At 46.1% G+C, this 25323-nt stretch overlaps 1 long non-coding RNA gene across 1 annotated transcript; it reads left to right on the top strand.

The window, feature by feature from the left end:
• Nucleotides 1-18294: 18294 nt before the first annotated feature.
• Nucleotides 18295-18866, top strand: LOC116970721. The gene is made up of 2 exons (XR_004411288.1): nucleotides 18295-18330; nucleotides 18796-18866. It is a non-coding gene; the product is annotated as an uncharacterized LOC116970721 (long non-coding RNA).
• Nucleotides 18867-25323: the final 6457 nt, after the last annotated feature.

Genomic DNA, 25323 nt, shown 5'->3' on the forward strand with positions numbered 1-25323 from the left:
AGCTCTACTCCAAGGTGAGTCCCCTGCATATGCTTTTTCAGCCAATTGATATGTATGTTGTTCACCATTCACCATGGTCTGAAGTTTCTTGGCATTTTGTTGGAAAGAGTTTGTAAATTTGTCTATCTATATTGTCTTTGAAATGTGTATTGAAAATAAAAAGTATTTGCAAATTTGTCTATCTATATTGTCTTTGAAATGTGTATTGAACATGAAATGCATTTGTAAATTTGTCTATCTATATTGTCTTTGAAATGTGTATTGAAAATAAAAAGCATTTGTTATTGTTATAAAGCGTTTGCAAATTTGTTTCTCTTGGGTTTTAAAATGGTTGCAACCGTTTTCAGGTGACTAAAGCATGATGTCTGTATTGTCTTTGAAATGTTCATGTAAATTGAAATGGATTTGTTGCAACGTTTTCAGGCGGGTAAAGCACGAATAAAGCTTTTTAATTGGACCAGAACTGTGTTTAAATTTAAAATTGGCGCTCATTTTGTGATTTTGGCGGTTGCAAGATGGCGGCAATGACGTCATTTCCGGTGATCAATAAGCCGGCAGCGATGACGTCATTTCCGGTCGGAGGCAAGATGGCGCTGCCTGCTGAAGACGGAGTGCACGAGGTGTTGAAAAATTCTACAGAACTGGTAAGTGTTTGTTTGTTGCAGCCACAGGGGCATTGTGTTTCAGCAAAAGCTGCAATTGTGTTTCAGCAACAGCTGCAATTGTGTTTCAGCAACAGCTGCAATTGTGTTTCAGCAACAGCTGCAATTGTGTTTCAGCAACAGCTGCAATTGTGTTTCAGCAAAAGCTGCAATTGTGTTTCAGCAAAAGCTGCATTGTGTTTCAGCAAAAGCTGCATTGTGTTTCAGCAAAAGCTGTGTGTGTGTGTTTGTTGCAGCATTATGTTTCAGCATTATGTTTCAGCAAAAGCTGTGTGTGTGTGTTTGTTGCAGCATTGTGTTTCAGCAGGATTTGAAGATTCAAATATTCGGCTGCTTTCTCTACGGTAAGTGTGTGTTTGTTGGACGTTATTTAAAAGCAGCATTTTGTTTCAGCAAAAGACTACAGCAGGATTTGAATATTCGTTTTACACACTGTATTTTAGTGTTTGTGTGTGAATATGTGTGTGTGTATATATATATGTGTGTGTGTATATTTGTGTGTGCATGTGTGTGAATATATACGCATGTGTGTGTGTGTGAATATGTGTGTGTGTGTGTGTGTGAATATATGTGTGCGTGGATATATGTGTGTGTGCATGGACATATGTGTGCGTGAATATATATATGTGTGGATGTATGTATATGTGTGTGAATATATATGAATGTGTGTGTGTGAATATATATGTATGTTAGCGTGTGTCTGTGTGTGTGTGTGAATATATATATGTGTGTGTGTGAATATGTATGTGTGTGTGTGTGTGTGTGTGTGTGTGTGTGTGTGAGTGAGTCTGTGTGTGTGTGAGTGAGTCCGTGTGTGTGTGTGTATGAGTCTATGTGTGTGTGTGGGTCTTTGTGTGAATGTGTGTCATTGAGTTTGTGTGTGCGTGAATGAGTCTGTGGTGTGTGAATATGTGTATGAGAATGTGTGTGCGTGTGAATACGTGTGTGTGTGTGTGTGTGTGTGTGTGTGTGTGTAAATATGTGTGTGTGTGAATGTGCGTGTGTGTATATGTGTATGTATGTGTGTGTGTGAATATGTGTGTGTGTACGTGTGCATGATTATATATGTGTGTGAATATGAGTGTGTGTGTGTGTGAGTGTGTGTGCATATGTGTGTGAGTGCATGTGAATATATATGTGTGTGTGAAATAATATAGTATTTCGTAGTTCAGAGCTTATTTGTTATGTTTAATAGCGTGCTGGCTGTCAGGAAGAAGCTGTTCCTCAATGTAGATGTTACAGTTTTCAGTTTACAAAAGTCGGACATGACTCCAGAAGTCGGGCATCAGTCAGTCCACAAGCTGTGAGAGTCAGTCAGTCCAAAGGCCATGAGTTAATCCCAAGGCAGTGGGTGAGTCCACAGGTCATGAGTAAATCGCTCACTGCCCCCCTCCTCCACTGACATCCCCCACCTCAAGACGCTGCCCTCCGCCATGCTATATGATGCGCCCCCTACTGAAGCCGTCCACATCCCCTGCATGAGGACACCCCACCCCCTTCTCATCAGTTCACGACAACCCCCGCCTGAAGTTGCCCTTGGCTGCACGACATTTACCACCCATAGGGCAGCGTCTTGAGGTGGGGGATGAGTCTGTATGTGTGTGTGATTGAGTCTGTGTGTGCGTGTGTGTGAGTGAGTGAGTGAGTGAGTCCGTGTGTGTGTGTGTGTGTGTACGCGTCTATGTGTGTGTGTGTGGGTCTTTGTGTGAATGTGTGTGTCATTGAGTTTGTGTGTGCGTGAATGAGTCTGTGTGTGTGTGTGAATATGTGTATGAGAATGTGTGTGTGTGTGTGAATATGTGTGTGTGTGTGTGAATATGTGCGTGTGAATATGTGTGTGTGTACGTGTGTGTGTCTGAATATGTGTGTGAGTGTGTGTGTGTGTGTGTGTGTGTGCGCGTGTGAATATGTGTGTGTGTGTAAATGTATGTGTGTGTGTGTGTGTGTTAATATAGTATTTCGTAGTTCAGAGCTTATTTGTTAAGTTTAATAGCGTGATGGCTGTCAGGAAGAAGCTGTTCCTCAATGTAGATGTTACCGTTTTCAGTTTACAAAAGTCGGACATGACTCCAGAAGTCAAGCATCAGTCAGTCCACAAGCCGTGAGAGTCACTCAGTCTAAAGGACATGAGTTAATCCCAAGGCAGTGAGTGAGTCCACAGATCATGAGTAAATCGCTCACTACCCCCTCTCCTCCACTGACATCCCCCACCTCAAGATGCTGCCCTCCGCCTGGCTATAGGATGCACCCCCTACTGAAGCCGCCCTCATCCCCTGCATGAGCCCCCCCCTTTCTCATCAGCTCACGAGAACCCCCGGCTGAAGCTGTGCCCCTCCCTTGGCTGCACGATGTTTACCACCCCCCACCCCACCCTGACAGCCCCCACCTCAAAAAAATGTTTTGCACAAAATCTTCAGTGTTCATTAACAACTGAAATTGTCTTTAGGCTGCTTTTTCAACATCATGTCAGGAAATGTTAGAGGTCAAGGTGATGTGGCTATTGCTGTAGTATCCTCTGGGATAGCAGCTACATTTCTGCCTGGTGGAAGAACTACACATTCTCGATTCAAGATACCCATCCAAGTGGCCGAGGATACATTGTGCAACATCGAGAAGAACTCTAAGACGGCACATTTCACGAGGCAAGTGAAAGTCATTAGTTTGGGATGAATGTCCAATGATTAGGCGAGAATGCTTTGATGTTGTGGACAGAACTCTTCCAGATGTCTTCAGCAACACCAAGCATTTTGGTGCCCCCCCCCCCCCCCCCCCCTGCCAGGACAGGCCTCAGTGACTGAGCTGCCAGCCCAAAAATCCATTCCGCCCTCTGGAAACCAGTACCTTTGGCCCAACATACTAGCTCAACAGAAATATGAAGGGAAATGTCAAAGGTTTCCTGAAGGATGGAACATCGCCCAAGAATGTTGTCATTAATAGCGTGCTTCGTTGAATGATGACTTCTGAGATATTCTCAGATTTTCCTTCTTAAAATTTGACCGCTGACTTTCTCTATATTAAAATTGTCTCTTTTTATCAACAGGAAATAGTCATCAAGAGGCAGCGAGCAGCAGAACACAACAAGACGCAACACGACACAACAAGTAAAAACTTAATAAATCTCATCTTTAAAATTTAAATTGTTCTTGTATTTGCACTTTTAATGCTGTGTGTTCTTCATCACAATAGAACCAAATAGGCAGGAATGGCTGCTCTGTGGGAGAGCCACCAAGAGTGCATGGGGGGGAGGTTGTTTGGAGATGCACTGAATGTGTGTGTGTGTGAGGGGAATGGCAAGGAGCAGAGTGGGGGGGGGGGGGGGGGGGGGTGAAGGTAGGTGGGGTGACTGAGTGAACTGCCAGCGTACCAGGCGTGAGTGACTGCACTGCCAGCCCACGAGCCGTGAGTTAGTGAACTGCCAGCCCACCAGCTGTAAGTGACTGAACTGCCGGCCCAATAATCCATTCAGTCCACCCTCTTCCCCCTTCTCTCTTACAGTCTGTCACCTGTTTTGGGCAGAATTTCTGGCAGTTTCTCAGCCGCCAGCCTGCCAGGTCCGAGTGATTGTACTGCCAGGCCACAGTGACTGAGCTGCCAGCCCTCAGTGACTGAGCTGCCAGCCCAAAAATCAATTTGGCCCACAAACTCCATACTAGCCCTCTGGAAATCAGTACCTTCGGCCCACAACACTCATACTAGCGCGACAGACAGCCCCCCCCCCCCCCCCCACTGGCCAGCAATATTGGAATTGGTGGAGAGGTGGAATATTGTGTTGGGTGTCCAGCCCTCCCATGTGATGCTGGGACCCAACGGGTCCCACTTGGTCTAGTATATATTGTAAATAACTGGGTTCCCAGCACCGAGGCTTGCGGCACCTCACTAGTCACTGCCTGCCATTCTGAAAAGGACCCGTTAATTCCTATTCTTTGCTTACTGTCTGCCAACCAGTTCTCTATCCATGTCAATACCTTACCCCCAATACCATGTGCCCTAATTTTGCACACAAATCTCTTGTGTGGGACCTAATCTCTTGTGTGGGACTCCGGAAAGTGGCGGCACTGTTGAACGGCTGCGGCTCGCCTGCAGTCCGTTTGTTTTTACTTTTTTGTTGTTGTTTTTTTGTCTTGCTTTAGTTAAATTTTTGGTTATTAGGTTGTGTTATGTGTGGGGGGGGTGGGGCTGAAACATGGTTTTTTGTCTCTCCCTTCGGGGGAATGCGACTCTTCTGTCGTATCTCCACTTCTCTGCCTCCGTCTGCGCTGAGGCCTAATGGCGGAGCTGGCGGCCTTCAACCTGCGACCGACCTTGAGGCTCCGGAGGCAGAGCCAGCCAGGCGAGGCTGGCCGAAGTCGGAGCTGTGACGCTGTTCGGGCGTTCCGGCATTCCAGCGGCAGCGGCACGACTCGGTGCTGAGACGGCGCTCCGGTGAGGGTGGCCCGACTCGGGGCTGAGACGGTGCTCCGGTGGCTGAGGCGGCGTTCCGGCGGCGGCAACCTGAATCCGGGGCTCGGACGACATCGTCGGGAGCTCACAGGTCACAGGCTGGTGCCTGTTTTCCAGAGCTCCCGCGGCAACAGCTGCGTCCGCTGGACTGGAGGGCGGCAGCATCGACCACCCCCGGGCCGCGGAGCTTGAACCGGCCCGTTCACGGAGCTCGGTTGAGCCGCGGGACTGACCATCGCCCGGTGGGGTAACAACATATCGCCTCACCGCAGAGGGAGAATGAGGAGGGAAGAGACAGTAACCTTAAGACTTTTGCCTCCATCACAGTGAGGAGGTGCCTGGTGAACTCACTGTGGTGGATGTTAATTTGTGTTTATTGTGTGTTTTGTTGTTTATTATTATATGTATGGCTGCAGGCAACGACATTTCGTTCAGACCGAAAGGTCTGAATGACAAATAAAGGATCTAATCTAATCTAATCTAACCTTGTCAAAGGCTTTTTGAAAGTCCAGATACACCACATCCACTGGCTCTCCCTTATCTATTCTGCTTGTCACATCCTCAAAAAATTCCAGAAGATTAGTCAAACATGATTTCCCCTTCATAAATCCATGCTGACTGATCGATCCTGTCACTGCTTTACAAATGCACTGCTATAACATATTTAATAACCGACTCAAGCATCTTCCCCACTACCGATGTAAGGCTAACTGGTCTATAATTCCCAGTTTTCTCACTCCCTCCTTTCTTAAAAAGTGGAGTTACATTGGCTACCCTCTGGTCCACAGGAACTGCTCCAGAGTCGAGAGAACATTGGAAAATGATCACCAATGCATCCACGATTTTTAGGGTCACCTCCTTGAGTACTCTGGGATGCAGACCATCAGGCCCTGGGGATTTATCTGCCTTCAGTCCCAACAGTTTACCTAACACCATTTCCTGACTAATGTGGATTCCCTTCAGTTCCTCGCTTCCACTAGATCCTCGGTCCCCTAGTATTTCTGGGAGATTGTTTGTGTCTTCCTTAGTGAAGACAGACCCAAAGTACTCGTTTAACTGTTCTGCCATTTCCTTGTTTCCCATTATAAATTCACCTGTCTCTGACTGTAAGGGACCTACATTTGTCTTCACAAATCTTTTCATTTTTACAAATCTAAAAAAGCTTTTACAGTCAGTTTCTGTATTCCCCACAAGCTTTCCTTCATGCTCTCTTTTCATCTTCTTAATTAAATGCTTTGTCCTCCACTGTTGAGTTGTAAATTTCTCCCAGACCTCCAGTTTGCTGCTTCCTCTGGCCAATTTATATGCCTTTTCCTTGGATTTAACACAATCCTTGATTTCCCTCGTTAGCCACGGTTGAGCCGCCTTCCCCGTTTTATTTTGTCGCCAGACAGGGATGAACAATTTTTGGAGTTCATCCATGTGGTCTTTAAATCTTTGCCATTGCATCTCCAACGTCAACCCTTTAAGTATAATGTGCCCGTCTATCCTAGCCAATTCCTGTTTCATACCTTCAAAGTCTCCTTTCTTTAAGTTCAGGACCCTAGTCTCTGAATTAACCGTGTCACTCTCCATCCTAATGCAGAATTCCACCATATTATGGCCACTATTACCCACGGGGCTTCGCACAACAAGATCGCTAGCTAATCCTTCCTCATTGCACAATACCCAGTCTAGGATGGCCTGCCCTCTAGTCGGTTCTTCTACATGTTGGTTTAAAAAAAACCAAAAAAAAACCCCGTATACATTCTCGGAAACCGTCCTCCACCTCAGCGCTGCTACCAATTTGGTTAGCCCAATCTATATGTAGATTATAGTCACCCATGATAACTGCTTAGAGCATTGTGTTCAGTTTTGGGCACCATGTTATAGGGAAGATGTTGTCAAGCTGAAAAGTGTGCAGAGAAGATTTACGAGGATGTTTCCAAGGCTTGAGGGTCTAAGCTATAGGAAGAGGTTGAGCAGGCTAGGACTCTATTCCTTGGAATGCAAGAGGATGAGAAGTGATCTTATAGAGGTGTACAAAATTATGAGAGGAATAGAGGTAAACGCACAGTCTCTTGCCCATAGTAGGGAGATCAAGAACCAGAGGCCATAGGTTTAAGGTGAAGAAGGAAAGATTTAATAGGAACCTTGTTCACACAGTTTCTGGAATGAGCTGCAGGTGAAGGTATTTGAGGCAGGTACTATCACAACGTTTAAGAAACATTTAGGCACCTGGATAGGATAGGTTTAGAGGGATATGGGCCAACCACAGGCAGGTGGGACTAGTGTAGATGGGACATGTTAGTTGGTGTGGGCAAGTTGGGCTGAAGGGCCTGATTCCACACTGTATGACTTTAATTATTGTCCCGATGGGGTTTATCTCACAATCACAATAATACTTTATTAGCCAAGTATATTTTGCAACATATGAGGAATTTCATTGCACAAGTCAGTCGTACAAATAAAAAGCAACAGAACACACAAAATACATTTTAACATAAACATCCACCACAGTGACTCCTCCACATTCCTCACTGTAATGGAATGCTAAAAAAAAGTTCAGATCTCTTCCCTTCTTTGCTCTCCTGCGGTCGGGGGCGGCGAGCCCTCCGTTGATGGGACGATCTTGACTCCCGTAGCCGGCGATCGGGCCCTCCGCATGGGGGCGATCAGCTCCCGCATCGGGGGGGGGAGTGTCAGCTTCCCCATGCTGGCGATCGAACCCTGCGTCGGGGCTGGCCGAGCCTCTGTGTCTTTGGAGCTCCCGACTAGCCTCTCCCGAGACTGCGAGCTCTCGATGTAAAGTCCGCAGGCCGCGGTCAGGCAAGGGATTGGGTCATGTTAAGTCCATGCCCCACGGTCGGTCCGAAGAGGCCTCCAGCTCCATTGATGTTAGGCCGCAGAGCGACCGGAGATGCGATCCGAAAAAAAATCGCATCTCCCCCCCACATAAAACAAACCGGAGAACATTTACACAAACTTTTAAAACGCACTAAAAATAAAAAAAAGACAAAAACAGACAGACTGTTGGCGGGGCTGCCAATCATGCGGCGCCCCTGGTGGTGGAACAGGGGCAGTTTCCTTTCAGTGCTTAAATAGCCCAGAACAGCTCAATATTATTTACCTTCATTAATTTTAACAATTGTGCTAAATGTGATCTCTGAATAATTTTGTCAGCAGTTGTGGCCATAACCTTTCATCATGTTCCCAACCATATTCAATGCAGCAACCAGGCTGTTTGATACCTTCAGGGTAACCAGAAGTAGAAAGTGAAGCTACACTCTAGCACATACTCTATACCACATAGTACAAACTTTTCATTTCTGACCTTGCTACAGGCTTATTAATTATGTAATCGTATCCTCAATTCCACATTTTTAACTCAAATCAAAAGTTTCAGAGTTCTGGCGTTGTTAAGTTCAACCATCCATTGAAATGGCACGAATGACCCTAGGCATTGAAACTGGTGCAAGCAGCATGCCAACTTTGTCCTGCTTTTCCACTATAATGAATTTTACATGCAGCTTGTGCATCCTACACCATGCGGCAACTAAAGGCATCAGGAGGAAGCTCAGTGTCTTTACTAATGCACTAGCTGATGAGGATGTAATGTCATTCTACAATAGAACCTTTAGTTTACTTCAGTGATACAGCACAGAATCAGGCCCTTCAGCCCTTCAGCCCACCAAGTCCGTGCCGACCAGCAATCCCCGTACACTAGTACTATCCTACACACTAGGGACAGTTTGGGGGAGAAGGCATGAAAGAGATACTGATTACGGATGATCAGCCATGATCACAGTGAATGGCGGTGCTGGCTCGAAGGGCCAAATGGCCTACTCCTGCACCTATTATCTATTGTCTATTTCAGTGGGTTTGCTGAACTTGCAGCAGGAGTTAAGTGCTTGGGTTCTCTCAGTGTTTGCAATTAACCTACAAACCTGTGAGCTAATGGAGCGCCAGATTGCAGTCCAACCAGTTAGTATGCTCTCCGCCATAGAGTTGTAGACGTTTGGTTGAGTATTCAGTGACATGTTGAACGTCCTCATACATCCGAGGAAGTAGAGGTATTGGTGGGATTTTTTTTGTCTGCATCAATGTCCTGAGTCCAGGACAGATCTTTAGAGAAATGCATGGCCAGGAACTTAAAGTTGTTGACACCCTACACCACCGACCTGTCGATGAACACAGGTTTGTGGATCCTTAGATAGACCTCCACAGTTGCCGCTGCGGGTGGCCAGATGTACAGGCCCTCTCATCTGATAGGCAAGTCCTGAATCGGTGCTTCCCCACCAGAGACTGAGGCTTCAAGATGACGTAGGCCGCAGGCCGGCGGTCGGAGCTCTTCTCCAGGGATCCCCGGCGAGGTATCCCACTCTAGATGGTAAGTAGGTCCCCGCCGTGCCCGCGGCTAGAAGCTCCGCAATCCGCGGCTTCAAGATATTGAAGGCCTCGGGCCGGTGGGTTGGACCTCTTCTCCTCCAGGGATCCCCGACGAGGGATCCCAGGCTCCAGACGCCGCGCCTGCGGCTAGAAGCTCCGCAGACCGCGGCTTCAGGCTGAACAGTCCGCGGGCCAGCGATCGGAGCACTCCCTTCTGGCGACCCCGGCATGGGTTCGCCCTGCTCCGCGATGAAATGTCTACGCCGTGCCCGCTGCTGAAGCTCCGGGACCGACTCCGGGAAAGGCCGCACCAATCCTTGGTATTAGGCCGCGAGGAAGGTGACATGGAAAAAGTCGCCTCTCCATGGAGGAGGCGACCGAAAGCGGTTCCCCCATTACCCCCCCTCACCACCCCCTACACCGGACACACCAAGAGACATTAAAACACACATTTGGACATACTAAAAAAACAAAAAAAGTAGAAATGACTAACACGCTGCTGGCACCTTGAAATATTACCAAACAATTGCAAACACCGAGATAACCCCAAGCACTTAACTCCTGCCACAAGTTCAGCACACCCACTGAAATAGACAACAGACAATAGGTGCAGGAGTAGGCCATTTGTCCCTTCGAGCCAGCACCGCCATTCACTGTGATCATGGCTAATCATCCACAATCAGTACCTCATTCCTGCCTTCTCACCCCCCCTAATCCCTTGACTCCGCTATCTTTTGTCTGCCAGCTAGCCTGAGCCTTAAGGTTAGGGGGCAGCTGTACAGTATATCCTGCCCCGTATTTTAACAAGCTAGCATTATAACGGTGAAGGAGAAGGTCAGAAGCACCAGCACAAAACCTTCAGCCGGCAATCAGCCACGAATGTTGGAACCCGAGACAATGGAACTGAATGCCTGACAACCGGATCTCGATCCCGTGCAGCGCTTACAACGCTATCAGCCAGGGGATAGACCAAAATATGTAGTGACAAACTATACGGAGCCACAAACACATTCATAATGATGATCACCTTTGCAACTACTTTCAAAGCAACTTTTCCCTTGTTCTCAAGTTGGAGAAGTATCCAAGGAGGTTAATGAGGGCAGAGCCATAGTCGTTGCCTACATGGACTTCAGCAAGGCCTTTGATGAGATTCCACATGGTAGGTTAGATCACTTGGAATCCATGCCGTGTTAGATAACCATAATTGGTTTTGTGGTAGGAAGCAGTGCGTGGTGGAGAAAGGTTATTTTTCAGATTGGAGGCTTGTGACTAGTGGCGTGCCTCAGGAATCGCAGCTGGGCCCATTGCTGTTTGCCATCGATACCAACAAATTGAATGAGAATGTACAAGGCTTGGGGTCATAGAGTCACAGTCAGAGAGCATGGAAACAGGCCTTTCGGCCTAACTAGTCCATGCCAACCAAAACGCCCCATCTAAACTAGTCCCATGATTAGAAAGTTTGCGGATGACACTAAAATAGGGAGAATCGTAGGCAAAGAAGATGGTTATCACCAATTATAGTGGGATCCTGATCAGTTTGTAAATGGGCTGAGAAAGGGCTATTGGAGATTAATTCAGACAAGTGTGAACTGTTGCATTTTGGGAAGTCAAACCATGGCAGGACCTTCTCCATGAATGTGTAGGAAGGAACTGCAGATGCAGATTCGGTTTGTACTGAAGATGGACACAAAATCCTGCAGTAACTCAGCGGGGCAGGCAGCATCTCTAGCAAAAAGGATATTTCAGGTTGGAACTCTTCTTTCAGACTTCGGACTTCCAGTCCAAAGAAGGGTTTCCGACCTGAAACGTCACCCATTCCTTTCCTCCAGAGATGCTGCCTGACCCGCTGAGTTACTCCAGCATTTTGAGTCTACTCCCTCTTGGTGACTGCGGTTTGTGCCCTTTTGCAAACATGTACGTTGATCTGTGCAACTCAACGCTACAAACTCTTATCCTGTAGATTCTTATGACAGTAGTTCAGTCAGCGTTCTGACCCGAGCGTGCTGCACCATAGCCCTGTTCCCAAAAACTCTCCCTAACCGCCCATCTTCCCTCATCTTCACAGCAAACACAAATGAGACAGCATTTGCAAACCCAGGAAGCAGCTGCCATTTGTGGACACACAATTAATCTGCACTCCTCATGAGCGACAGAAACCTGTAATGGTGATTTCCTAACAGTAAAGGGCCTGTCCCACGAGCATGCGACCTGCATGCAGCAAGCTCGAGCAAACCGGAAGCAGGGGGTCGCGCGGAGGTCGAGTGATCCCCGTACAGGGCCGGTCCCACCAGCATGCGCCCGAATGCGGCGAGCGCGACCAAACCGGTAGTGGGGGCCGTGCGGAGGTCGAGTGAGTGACGTGAAGTTCGAGCGAAGTCCGCTGGAAGTTCGCGCGTGATGCGTACGGCGTCGAGGCGGCTGCGGGCCAGTTGCCACGCGGAATCTTTGAACACGGTCAGTTTTTCGGAGTTCCGCGCGATATCGGGAACAGCTCCGTACAACTCCATACAGCTCCGGCGATCGAAGTGGGACCGGCCCCGCGAGGCCGTACGGCTCAAACGCCCACGTTAGGTCGCGCTTGCCGCATGGAGTCGCATGCTCGTGGGACAGGCCCTTAAAGATGTACCAAGTTACTTGCTGTTTGGTTTTAGGGCAAAGAGTCAGCACCCATTTAGCACAGCAATGATGGATGAAGTCCAAGTTTTAGGTTGTACAATTTCAACTAGCCTGGGATGGCGGGACTGTCATATGAGGAAATATTGAAAAGACTAGGCTTGTATTCACTGGAGTTTAGAAGGATGAGGGGGATCTTATAGAAACTTATAAAAGGACTGGACAAGCTAGATGCAGGAAAAATGTTCCCAATGTTGGGCAAGTCCAGAACCAGGGGCCACAGTCTTAGAATAAAGGGGAGGTCATTTAAGACTGAGGTGGGAAAAAACTTTTTCACCCAGAGAGTTGTGAATTTATGGAATTCCCTGCCACAGAGGGCAGTGGAGGCCAAGTCACTGGATGGATTTAAGAGAGAGTTAGATAGAGCTCTCGGGGTTAGTGGAGTCAAGGGATATGGGGAGAAGGCAGGCACGGGTTATTGATGGGGGACGATCAGCCATGATCACAATGAATGGTGGTGCTGGCTCGAAGGGCCGAATGGCCCCCTCCTGCACCTATTTTCTATGTTTCTATGTAGAATAAACCAGCTAACAGCCTGCATTAAAATGAACAGCCCTAGTACCGATAGGTAACAAAGCATTCAACAAGAGTTGTATTGACAATACTGCTTGGAAGCTTTTGGATCAGCATGGCTAGCAACAATGTTCTTGGAACATAGAACAGTGCAGAACAGGAACAGGCCCTTCGGCCCACAATGTCTGTGCCAAATGTACACCAACACCAACTCTCATCTACCTGCACACAATCCATATCCCTCCATTTTCATGTGTCGACCAGAAAGTCGCCTAAATGCCAAATGTGTCAGCCTCCACCACCACCCCAGCAGTGCGTTCCAGGCACTCACCACTCTGTGTAAAAAACATGCCTCACACATCTCATTTCAACTTTGCCCCTCTCAGCTGTGCATGACTTGTTTGCAATCATGCATCGTCTTTCCGCTGACTGGTCAGAATGCAACAAAAGCTTTTCACTGTATCTGTACGATATACGTGACAATAAACTAAAGTTAACTCAACTTAAAGCTATGTCCTCTAGTATTTGATTTTGCTATCCGAGGGAAATGGTTCTGCCTGCCTACCTTGGCAGGGATTTGCCAGCTGTATATGTGCTACTCCCTTTACCGACATAAGGTTCACTACATTTCACTACCAGGAGTACGGCTGCTCCGTTTTGGAATCCCTTGCAGCTGTCTGACTGTAACTTTGCAATCCTAGAAAACATAGAAAAATAAGTGCAGGAGTAGGCCATTCAGCCCTTCGAGTCAGCACCGCCATTCAATGTGATCATGTCTGATCATCCAAAATCAGTATCCCTTTCCTGCTTTCTCCCCATATCCCTTGATTTCGTTAGCCCTAAGAGCTAAATCTAACTCTCTCTTGAAAACATCCAGGGAATGGACCTCCACTGCCTTCTGTGGCAGAGGATTCCACAGATTCAGAACTCTCTGGGTGAAGAAGTTTTTCATTATCTCAGTCCTAAATGGCCTACCCCTTATTCTTAAACTGTGTTCTGGACTTCCCTCAACATCAGGAACATTTTTCCTGCATCTAGCCTGCCCAATCCCATAAGAAGTTTCTATGTTTCTATGAGATACCCTCTCATCCTTCTAAATTCCTATGAATACAAGTCCAGTCGATGCATTCTTTAATTCCTTCATGCTTTGGCATACACCCTTCAGTTATAGTAATAGTCATATCCAACATCTTGCCTGTCCAATCCATTAAAAAATGTATATAAGATCCCCAGAATATTATGTTTCTATAAGATCCTCAGCCTTCTGTCCCCACCCTGGAAATAAATAGTCTTCATTTTCTTCTCTCAATCAGTGGAAACATTGTTGTCTCTAGCTCTCTTCATACCTCAGAGATTCGAACCTTGGGATTAATGAACTCACCGCTCCCACACACTGCCAGCTCAAATTTGTGTTGAATGCTTTTGATGTTCAAGGTTCCCTGCTGATTGCACAAAATCACCGCTCAAAATACATCCCAGTACTTTACTGACATTGAGTTCCCTTCAGTTGGGCTGTTTCATTTAAAGATCAATAATCATCTTTGTTAATGGACTCCAGGTTGTTCATAGTCTTCATGTTTCTTATGTGTATGGAAATATTACCTTATTTATGCCCACATTAAAATTAAGCTGTTTGTCTCAGCCGAACTTAATCTTGATTACGTTTTGTTGAGTATAGAGATACAGTGCGGAAACAGGCCCTTCGGCTCAACAGGTCCGCGCCGACCAGCGATCCCCGCACACATACACTAACCTACATGCACAAGGGACAATTTCCAATTTCACCAGGGTAATTAACCTACAAACCTGTACGTTTAGGGAGTGTAGGAGGAAACCGGGGATCCCAGAGAAAACCGAAGCAGGTTACAGGGAGAATGTAAAATTCCATACAGACAGCACCCGTAGTCAGGATCGAAACCGGGCCTCTGGCGCTGTGAGGCAGCAACTCTCTAGCTGCGCCACCATGCCACATACTCCCTCAAATGTACATTACGACTATCCATCCTCATGACATGACCACATTTTAAAATATTACCAAAAGTTTGAATACCACACCACTGCAATCCACATGAATAATTGTTTTTCAATTCATATGCCCAAATCCTATTCCCAAAGTAGTTTCAAACTGGTTTACTTATCTGGTTGTTTAGAAAGGGACTGCAGATGCTGGTATATACCGAAGATAGACACAAAGTGCTGGAGTAACTCAACGGGTCAGGCAGCATCTCTGGAGAAAAAGGATGGGCGACATTTTGGATCGGGTCTGAAGAAGGGTCAAGATCCGAAACGTCACCCAATCTTTTTCTCCATTGTTGCTGCCTGACCCACTGAGTTACTCCAGCATTTTGTGTAGCATTATGTAACTAATCTGTTTTTTTGCTCAATGAATGTTGACTCCCATATGACATTTTTACCACATTTGTTTTAAATACAAGCTCATTGATGAATCATAATGACTTCAGGAAGTTCAAACCATCAAACCATGACTTGGCAGAGATATAGGGAGACAGCAACTCTGGCAGCGACTAGTATGCTCACAAGGAACGTTTGCAGAAAACTGGGTGAAAAGCTATTCTGCAGCAGCTTTTTCTATTATTTCAAAATTATAACAGGCAAAAACAGAAGGAAGGACTGCCACATGTGGAGAAATTGTACAATTTCAGGCCTTGAGGAAAAGGGAACCTTTATGTTCCAGATTCAGGGACAGTTTCTTCCCATCTGTTATCAGGCAACTATCACCAACTACAGATTGGTCCCGACCTACCATCTACCTCATTGGAGACCCTCAGACTATCTTTAATCAGACTTCAGCTCAGTTTAGTTTATTGTCACATATACTAGAGGTACAGTGAGAAGCTTGTGTTGCCTGCTATCCAATCAGCAGAAAGACAATACATAATTACAATGGAGTCATTTACTGTACAGATACATGATAAGGGAATAACGTATAGTGCCAGGTAAAGCCAGTAAAGTCTGATCAAGGATAGTCTGAGTCACCAAAGAGGTAGATAGTAGTTCAGCACTGCTCTCTGGTTGTGGTAGGATGATTCAATTGCCCGATTACAGCTGGGAAGAAACTGTCCGTGTGCGGAGGTGCGCGTTTTTACACTTCTATACTTTATCTTGCACTAAACGTTATCCCCTTTATCCTGTGGGCAGCTTGATTGTATTCATGTACAGTCTTTCCGCTGACTGGATAGCACGCAACATAAAAAGCTTTTCACTGTACCTTTGTATACATGACAATAAACTCGAATAATAGTCGCATCCTCTCCAGGAAGCGACTGAAGGACGGTTTCCCCCTTACCGTACCATCTTCCCCCCACATAAAAAACAAAATAAACCCCCAAAAAACATACTTTAAACATAAAATAATAAAGATACCGGACTGAAGGCGGAGGCAGCCATAACAACGCCACCGGATGTCCAAATCAATGGTGCTCAAGTGGAAATGGCGGAGAGCCTCGTGTTCCTAGGTGCTAATATTTCCGATGATCTGTAACTTCAACTACTTTGAAGTAACAGCCAAGAAAGCAACACACTTCTACATCCTCAAGAGACTGGGAAAATTTGGTATGTCTACAGTAACTCTTACCAACTTGACCATATCCCACCATAGAAAGCATCCTGTCATGGTGCGTCACAGCTTGGTTTGTGTACAGCTCTGCCAAGACTGCAAGAAATTGCGAAGAGCAGTGGATGTTAACCCAATCCATCAGACCACCAGACTTCCCACCATTGACCCCATCAACACTTCGCACTGCCACGGGAAAGTGATCAACATAATCAAAACCCAGTCATTCCTTCTTCTCCCTGCTCCAGTCAGGCAGAAAATACTAAAGCTTGAAAGAGTGCACCACCAGACTCCGGGACAGTTTGTTGCCCGGTGTGTGATGCATCCACAAGTCAGGGTACTGTTTGATTCTTCTCTACCTCATTGCAGATACTGGCCTTTGCTTCTGCGACACTATGGTCTGCATTCTGTGTCTTTCCATTTGCTCAACCTGTGTATGGACCGATTGTTGTTATGTGTAGTCTATTCGGACTTAATTGGATAACATGAACAAAGCTCTTTACTATACCTTGACTATACTATACATGTGACAATAATAAATAGACATTGAAGTCCCCCCACCCAGAACACATTCTCCACTGCATTCACAAAGTATTCAGACTTCTTCACTTATTCCACATTTTGTTACATTACAGTTTTATTCTAAAATGGATTAAATTATTAATATTATTTTTTTAATCATCAATCTACACACAATACCCCATAATAAAAAAGCAAAAACAGGCGTTTAGAAATGTTTGCAAAGTAATTAAAAAGAAATGAATGAAATATCACATTTACATAAGTATTCAGACCCTTTACTCAGTACTTTGTTGAGGCACCTTTGGCAGCATTTACAGCCTCAAGTCTTCTTGGGTATGACGCTTCCAATCATTCGGCTCGAAGGGCCGAATGGCCTCCTCCTGCACCTATTTTCTATGTTTCTATGTTACAAGCTTGGCACACCTGTATTTGGGTAATTTCTCCCATTCTTCTCTGCAGATCCTCTCAAGCTCTGTTAGGTTGGATGGGGAGAGTCAATGCACAGCTATTTTCAGGTCCCTCCAGTGATGTTCGATTGGGTTCAAGTCCAGGCTCTGGCTGGGCCACTCAAGGACATTCACAGACTTGTCATGAAGCCACTCCTGCGTTGTCTTGGCTGTGTGCTTAGGGTCATTGTCCTGTTGGAAGGTGAACCTCCGCCCTAGTCTGAGGTCCAGAACGCTCTGGGGCAGGTTTTCATCAAGCATCTCTCTGTACTTTGCTCCATTCATCTTTCCCTTGATCCTGACTAGTTTCCCAGTTCCTGCCGCTGAAAAATATCCCCACAGCATGATGCTGCCACCACCATGCTTCACCGTAGGTATGACATTGGCCAGGTGATGAGTGGTGCCTGGTTTCCTCCGGACATGATGCTTGGCTTTCAGGCCAAAGAGTTCAATCTTGGTTTCATCACACCAGAGAATCTTGTTTCTCATGCCTTTTGGAAAACTCCAAGCGGGCTGTCATGTGCTTTTTACTGAGGAGTGACTTCCATCTGGCCATTCTACCATAAAGGCCTGATTGGCGGAGTGCTGCAGATATAATTGTCCTTCTGGAAGGTTCTCCCATCTCCACAGAGGAACTCAGGAGCTCTGTCAGAGTGACCATCGGGTTCTGGTCACCTCCCTGACCAAGGCCCTTCTCCCCTGATTGCTCAGTTTGGCTGGGTGGCCAGCTCTATGAAGAGTCCTGGTGGTTCCAAAGTTCTTCCATTTAAGAATGACGGAGGCCGCAGTGCTCTTTGGGATGTGCAATGCTGCAGAAATAGTTTTATACCCTTCCCCAGATCTGTGTCTCGACACAATCCTGTCTCGGTGCTCTATGGACAATTCCTTCGTCCTCGTGGCTTGTTTTTTGCCCTGACGTGCAATGTCTACTGTTGGACCTTATATAGCCAGGTGTGTGCCCTTCCAATTCATGTCCAATCAATTTAATTTACCACTGGTGGACTCCAAACAAGTTGTAGAAACATCTCAAGGATAATCAATGGAAACAGGATGAACCTAAGCTCAATTTTGAATGTCATAGCAAAGGGTCTGAATACTTATGTAAATGTGATATTTCAGTTATTTCTTTTTAGTTATTTCTAGATGATCTACATCGGTGAGACCAAGCGGAGGTTGGGCGATCGTTTCGCCGAACACCTCCGCTCGGTCCGCAATAACCAACCTGACCTCCCGGTGGCTCAGCACTTTAACTCCCCCTCCCATTCCCCATCCGACCTCTCTGTCCTGGGTCTCCTCCATGGCCAGAGCGAGCAACACCGGAAATTGGAGGAACAGCAGCTCATATTCCGCTTGGGGAGTCTGCATCCTGTGGGCATGAACATTGAATTCTCCCAATTCTGTTAGCCCTTGCTGTCTCCTCCCATCCCTCAGCCTTCGGGCTCCTCCTCCTCCTTTTTCCTTTCTTCTCCCCGCCAGCCCCCCATCAGTCTGAAGAAGGTTTTCGGCCCGAAACGTTGCCTATTTCCTTCGCTCCATAGATGCTGCTGCACACGCTGAGTTTCTCCAGCATTTTTGTGCACCTACCATTTCTTTTTAGTTACTCTGCAAACATTCCTAAACACCTGTTTTCGCATCTTCGTTCTGGGGTATTGTTTGTAGATTGATGATAAAATAAATGAATTTAATCAATTTTAAAATAAGGCTGTAACGTAACAAAATGTGGAAAGGTTGGAATACTTTCTGAATGCACTGTATGCCATTGCCACTTTCAGTACTTCTTTAATGTGTTGTTCAACATGGAGGAGAACTGATTGACCAGAGAATGATGGCTTGCAATCAGGATGAGAATCTTAGCCCATAGAACATTGCAGGGCGTGGAATTTATGTTGTGGACTCTCTCCTGCTTTTATACCACCACATCACACTCTTTGATGGGTCTGCCTGCTGTTGGGTCATGACAAATAAAGGCATTTGCTTGAGGCCTGGATAGAGCGGATGTGGATAGGATGCTTCCAATATTTGGAGAGTCTGGGACCAGAGGCCATTGCCTCAGAATAAAAGGACTTACCTTTACAAAGATGAGGAGGAATTTGTTGAGTTAGAGGGTGGTGAATTGGTGGAATTCATTGCCATAGTTGACTGTGGCAGCCAATTGGTATTTTTAAGGCGCAGATTGACAGATTCTTGATTAGTATGGGTGTCAGGGGTTATGGGGAGAAGGCCGGAGAATGGGGTTGAGAGGGAAATATAAATCAGCCATGATTGAATAGCGGAGTAGACAGACAATAGACAATAGACAATAGACAATAGGTGCAGGAGTAGGCCATTCGTCCCTTCGAGCCAGCACCGCCATTCAATGTGATCATGGCTGATCATCCCCAATCAGTACCCCGTTCCTGCCTTCTCCCCATATCCCCTGACTCCGCTATTTTTAAGAGCCCTATCTAGCTCTCTTTTGAAAGCATCCAGAGAACCCGCCTCCACCGTCCTCTGGGGCAGAGAATTCCACAGACTCACCACTCTCTGTGAGAAAAAGTGTTTCCTCGTCTCCGTTCTAAAATGGCTTACTCCTTATTCTTAAACTGTGGCCCCTGGTTCTGGACTCCCCCAACATCGAGAACATATTTCCTGCCTCTAGCGTGTCCAAACCCTTAACAATCTTATATGTTTCAATGAGATCCCCTCTCTTCCTTCTAAACTCCAGAGTGTGCAAGCCCAGCTGCTCCATTCTCTCAGGATATGACAGTCCCGCCATCCCGGGAATTAACCTTGTAACTTGATGGGCCGAATGGCCTAATTCTGCTCCTATCATGTATGAGTCATCAGGGCCAACTCTCTTATCATGGACACTAGTCCTCGAGATGTTTGTAACAAGTACTTTGCAAAGTCAACGTTACCATATCAAGTTAGTGTCTCGGTTAATAGCAGAAATGTCTGTCCTGTTTAATTATCATTGTGCTTGAACTTAGCATAAAGGGGAGGTCATTTAAGACTGAGGTGAGAAAAAACTTTTTCACCCAGAGAGTTGTGAATTTATGGAATTCCCTGCCACAGAGGGCAGTGGAGGCCAAGTCACTGGATGGATTTAAGAGATAGTTAGATAGAGCTCTAGGGGCTAGTGGAGTCAAGGGATATGGGGAGAAGGCAGGCACGGGTTATTGATTGGGGACGATCAGCCATGATCACAATGAATGGCGGTGCTGGCTCGAAGGGCCGAATGGCCTCCTCCTGCACCTATTTTCTATGTTTCTATGCTACAACCGGAAGGCTTGCAAGCCATTCAGCTATAGGGAATTTAAGGATGCTTCTGGAGTTCAGTGTTGGCTAATCAGGTATCAATGATGGATTTCTTGTCCTGAGTTGATCAGTAATAACTACAGTAAGCAGGGTTCACCTTACGTTTAGTTTACTTCAGAGATACATCACAGAAACAGGCCCTTCAGCCCACCAAGGCCACGTTGACCAGCGATCCCGATACACTAGCACTGTCCCACACACACTAGGGACAATTTATAATTTGCAGAAGCCAATTAACCTACAAACCTGCATGTTTTTGGAATGTGGGAGGAAACCGGTGCACCCGGGGACAACCCACGCGGTCACGGGAAGAACGTACAAACTCCGTACAGACAGCACCAGTAGTCAGGTTCGAATCCGGGTCTCTGGCAACTCTCCCGCTGTGTCACCGTGCCACCTCCTGAAGTGAATCTCCTTTGTGGATCTGCACAAAGTGATTTTCCATCAAGAAAATCATCTGAAATATTCCGCTGATGCTCCTAATCCTTTCTCACTGCAGAACGACAATTTTTCTTTAGGAACCAAAAAACGTCAGCCTAAAATAACCACATTATTTTTTGTCAGTTGGTCTTTAATTTTTTTCAAATATGTATGTATATATAGCGAGATCATGCCAAATCTTTATTATTATATAACTAAATCTCAAGGCTGTTTTGAGATCACGGTTGCATTTCACTTATTTCACTCCCCTTGCAAAACTCTGAAGACTTCCTTGCAACTGGCCTCCAGCAAGACCTTAAAATACCTCAGCAAGGATATTTTGTTCTACATTAATCTCTGCAGACACATCTTAGCATGGGAGCAAGATTCAGACGATGAAAGGAATGGCAACATGGCGAGGAGGTTGGAAAACTTTTTTAATCCGTTTGCTTTCCATGTTTCCGTGCGAACAAAAGCTCAACAGTCTCACCTGGGATCTGTTGCATAATTGAATCGGTTCCCAGGCAAAGGAACTGACTGAAAATGAACAAGTAAATATTTTATGCTTACTGCAGTAAAAATTTAGATGTTTTTGCATTCGCAGACATCACAAAGCATCCCAATCCTGATGATTACTGTCTCCGACTACATTTTATCTCTGTACCGCCCACTCCCCTGACATCAGTCTGAAGAAGGGTCTCGACCCATACCTTCTCTCCAGAGATGCTGCCTGTCCCGCTGAGTTACTCCAGCTTTTTGTGTCTATCAGTCCTGGTGAATTACCTTTGAAAAATAGTTACCTATATTCTAAATAAAATAAAAGCAGCAGTTCACCAGTTAAACTGATTTTGCTACTGGTTGTTAAAAGCATAAATGTCAACTAAGATACCATAAATACTCCATAACTCTTCTTGAAAAATTGCTATGGGATCAACTATACTTCAAGGAAAATAGATGTCCCATTTCTCCCACTATGCTGCCCTTCTTTGCTTTATGCCTCCCTCTGGATTTACATTTCACTCTGCAACTTGTCAAGTCAAGTCAAGTCAAGTTTATTCGTCACATACACATACGAGATGTGAAGGGAAATGAAAAGTGACAATGCTCACGGACTTTGTGCAAAAAGTAAACAAACAAACAACCAAACAAACTACAAACAGAATCAAACAGAATTACATATTGTGGGCGGAAGGAAAAAGGGGAAAAAAACAGCAATTTGCAAGAAAGCAGTAGAGTGGTTCAGTAGAGTTAGTCCCTGGTGAGGTAGGAGTTTACAGTCCGAATGGCCTCTGGGAAGAAACTCCTTCTCAACCTCTCCGTTCTCACAACATGGCAACGGAGGCGTTTGCCTGACCGTAGCAGCTGGAACAGTCCATTACAGGGGTGGAAGGGGTCTCCTATGATTTTATTGGCTCTGGAGTTGCACCTCCTGATGTATAGTTCCTGCAGGGGGGCGAGTGAAGTTCCCATAGTGCGTTCGGCCGAACGCACCACTCTCTGCAGAGCCTTCTTGTCCTGGGCAGAGCAATTCTCAAACCAGATTGTAATATTTCCGGACAAGATGCTTTCCACAGCCGCTGAGTAGAAGCACTGGAGGATCCTCGGAGACACTCTGAATTTCCTCAATTGCCTGAGGTGGTAAAGGCGCTGCCTTGCCTTACTCACGAGTGCTGCAGCGTGTGATGTCCATGTCATATCCTCAGAGATGTGGCCTCCCAGATATTTAAAACAGCTCACCCTATCCACAGTATCCCCATTTATCCTCAATGGTGTGTACGTCCTCGGATGTTGTGCCCTCCTAAAGTCCACGATCAGCTCCTTAGTTTTTTTGATGTTCAAGAGGAGGCTGTTGTCCTGACACCAGAGTGCTAGACCAGCCATCTCCTCCCGGTAGGCCTTCTCATCTTATCTGACACCCTTTTGAGTCCTTTTCACTTACTCCACCCACCTGCCCCTTTACCCCCCCCCCCCCCCACTTCTGTCCCCCCCAATCACTTGCCAAGTATTTGTCTCACTTCACGTTTCCACCTCTCTCTCCGCTTCTATGCTCAGTCTGAAGAAGGGTCCCAGCCCTCAACATCACCCATCCATTCCCTTTGCAGATGCTGCCCGATCCGCTGAGTTACTCCAGCACTTTGTGTTTTGCTCAAGATTCCAGCATCTGCAGTTCTTTGTGTCTCCAGACAAAAAACCTTGTTTGCCATCTCATTCAAATGAAGGCAGGATTGTACTTCACTAGCAAGCTCACGTTTTGTGCATTTTAATGTGCACATTCAGATTATGCTTTGCAAATAAAAGAGATGACTCACAGTATACTGGAGGTAAAATGAAGGAAACACAGCAGCGAAATCGGTCACTGTGTCGAGAGTTGTTGAGTCTGAAGAAGGTCCCGACCCGAAATGTCACCCGTCCTTCTTCTCCAGAGATGCTGCCTGACTCGTTGATTCCCACCAGCACTTTGTGTCTATCTTTCTTGTGCCATGTATTTGACATCTCTATAGCAAGGGCCAATACGACAGCTAAATACTGTGAGAGCAAGCAAAGGAAAGCAGACAGAAGGTAGCAATCTTCCCACCCACAGGACATGCCCAGCGACTGACTGGTTTAGGTTCAAGTTTATTATTGTCATGTGTACGAAGGTAGAGTGCAAAGCCGTGTTTTGCATGCTATTCAAACCGGGTCAGCACAGTTTTGGTCTCCAAATCTGAGGAAGGACATTATTGCCATAGAGGGAGTGCAGAGAAGGTTCACCAGACTGATTCCTGGGATGTCAGGACTGTCTTATGAAGAAAGACTGGATAGACTTGGTTTATACTCTCTAGAATTTAGGAGATTGAGAGGGGATCTTATAGAAACTTACAAAATTCTTAAGGGGTTGGACAGGCTAGATGCAGGAAGATTGCTCCCGATGTTGGGGAAGTCCAGGACAAGGGGTCACAGCTTAAGGATAAGGGGGAAATCCTTTAAAAACGAGATGAGAAGAACTTTTTTCACACAGAGAGTGGTGAATCTCTGGAACTCTGCCACAGAGGGTAGTCGAGGCCAGTTCATTGGCTATATTTAAGAGGGAGTTAGATGTGGCCCTTGTGGCTAAGGGGATCAGAGGGTATGGAGAGAAGGCAGGTACGGGATACTGAGTTGGATGATCAGCCATGATCATATTGAATGGCGGTGCAGGCTCGAAGGGCCGAATGGCCTACTCCTGCACCTAATTTCTATGTTTCTATGTTGCTGCCTTACAGAGCTTACAGCGCCAGAGACCCAGGTTGGATCTTGACTACAGGTGCTGTCTGTTCTACTCACAAGCATTTCTTGAGGTCCTCTGAGGGAGCGCTGTATGTATGTATGTATATGTATGTATTGTTATATCTATGTACCACTGTATGTAGTACCTATACTGATGTAAAGCACTTTGGTCAACGAGAGTTGTTTTTAAATGTGCTATAGAAATAAAATTGACTTGACTTGACTGTATGGAGCTTGTACGTTCTCCCCCATGACCCGCGTGGACATACAGGTTTGTAGGTTAATTGGCTTGGTGTAATAGTAAAATTGTCCCTAGTGTGTGTCGGATAGTGTTAATGTGCGGGGAAATCGCTGGTCGGTGCGGACGAAGTCGGTGGGCCGAAGGGCCTGTTTCCGTGTTGTATCTCCAAAACTACAAAAAAATAAAAGATCAGGTATACCTAACAAGATTCATTTCCATGATCGACTAGGCTGCATTCACAATTCTCTGCAATTTCTTGCTGTCTTGGGCAGAGCAGAATGCTGAAGGAGCAGGGGAGAGGATGATGTACCTGGTCATGCAATCCACCTGAAAGTGGCTCAGACATCTGCTCTTTGACCTCTTCCCTTCCCACCATCCAAGGGCCTCAAACAGACCTCCCAGGTGCAGCAGCAAAACAGTCGCACCTCTTCCAATCTAGTCATAGAGTCATTGAGTGATACAGTGTGGAAACAGGCCCTTCGACCCAACATGTCCCAGCTACACCAGTCCCACTTGCCTGTGCTTGGTCCATATTCCCCCAAACACGTCCTATCCATGTACCTGTCTAATTGTTTCTTAAACGTTGGGATAATCCCAGCCTCAGCTACCTCCTCTGGCAGCTTGTTCCATACACCCGCCACCCTTTGTGTGAAAAGGTTACCCCTCAGATTCCTATAAAGTCTTTTCCCCTTCACCTTGAACCTATGTCCTCTGGTTCTCGATTCATCTACTCTGGGCAAGAGACTCTGTGCATCTACCCAATCTATTCCTCTCATGATTTTGTACACCTCTATAAGATCACCCCTCACAATCCATGGAATAGAGATCCAGCCTACTCAACCTCTCCCTATAGCTCACACCCTCTAGTCCTGGTAACATCCTCGTAAATCTTTTCTGAATCCTTTCAATCATGACAATATC

Source organism: Amblyraja radiata, chromosome 3 (genome assembly GCF_010909765.2).
Source record: "Amblyraja radiata isolate CabotCenter1 chromosome 3, sAmbRad1.1.pri, whole genome shotgun sequence".
Lineage (NCBI taxonomy): Eukaryota > Metazoa > Chordata > Chondrichthyes > Rajiformes > Rajidae > Amblyraja > Amblyraja radiata.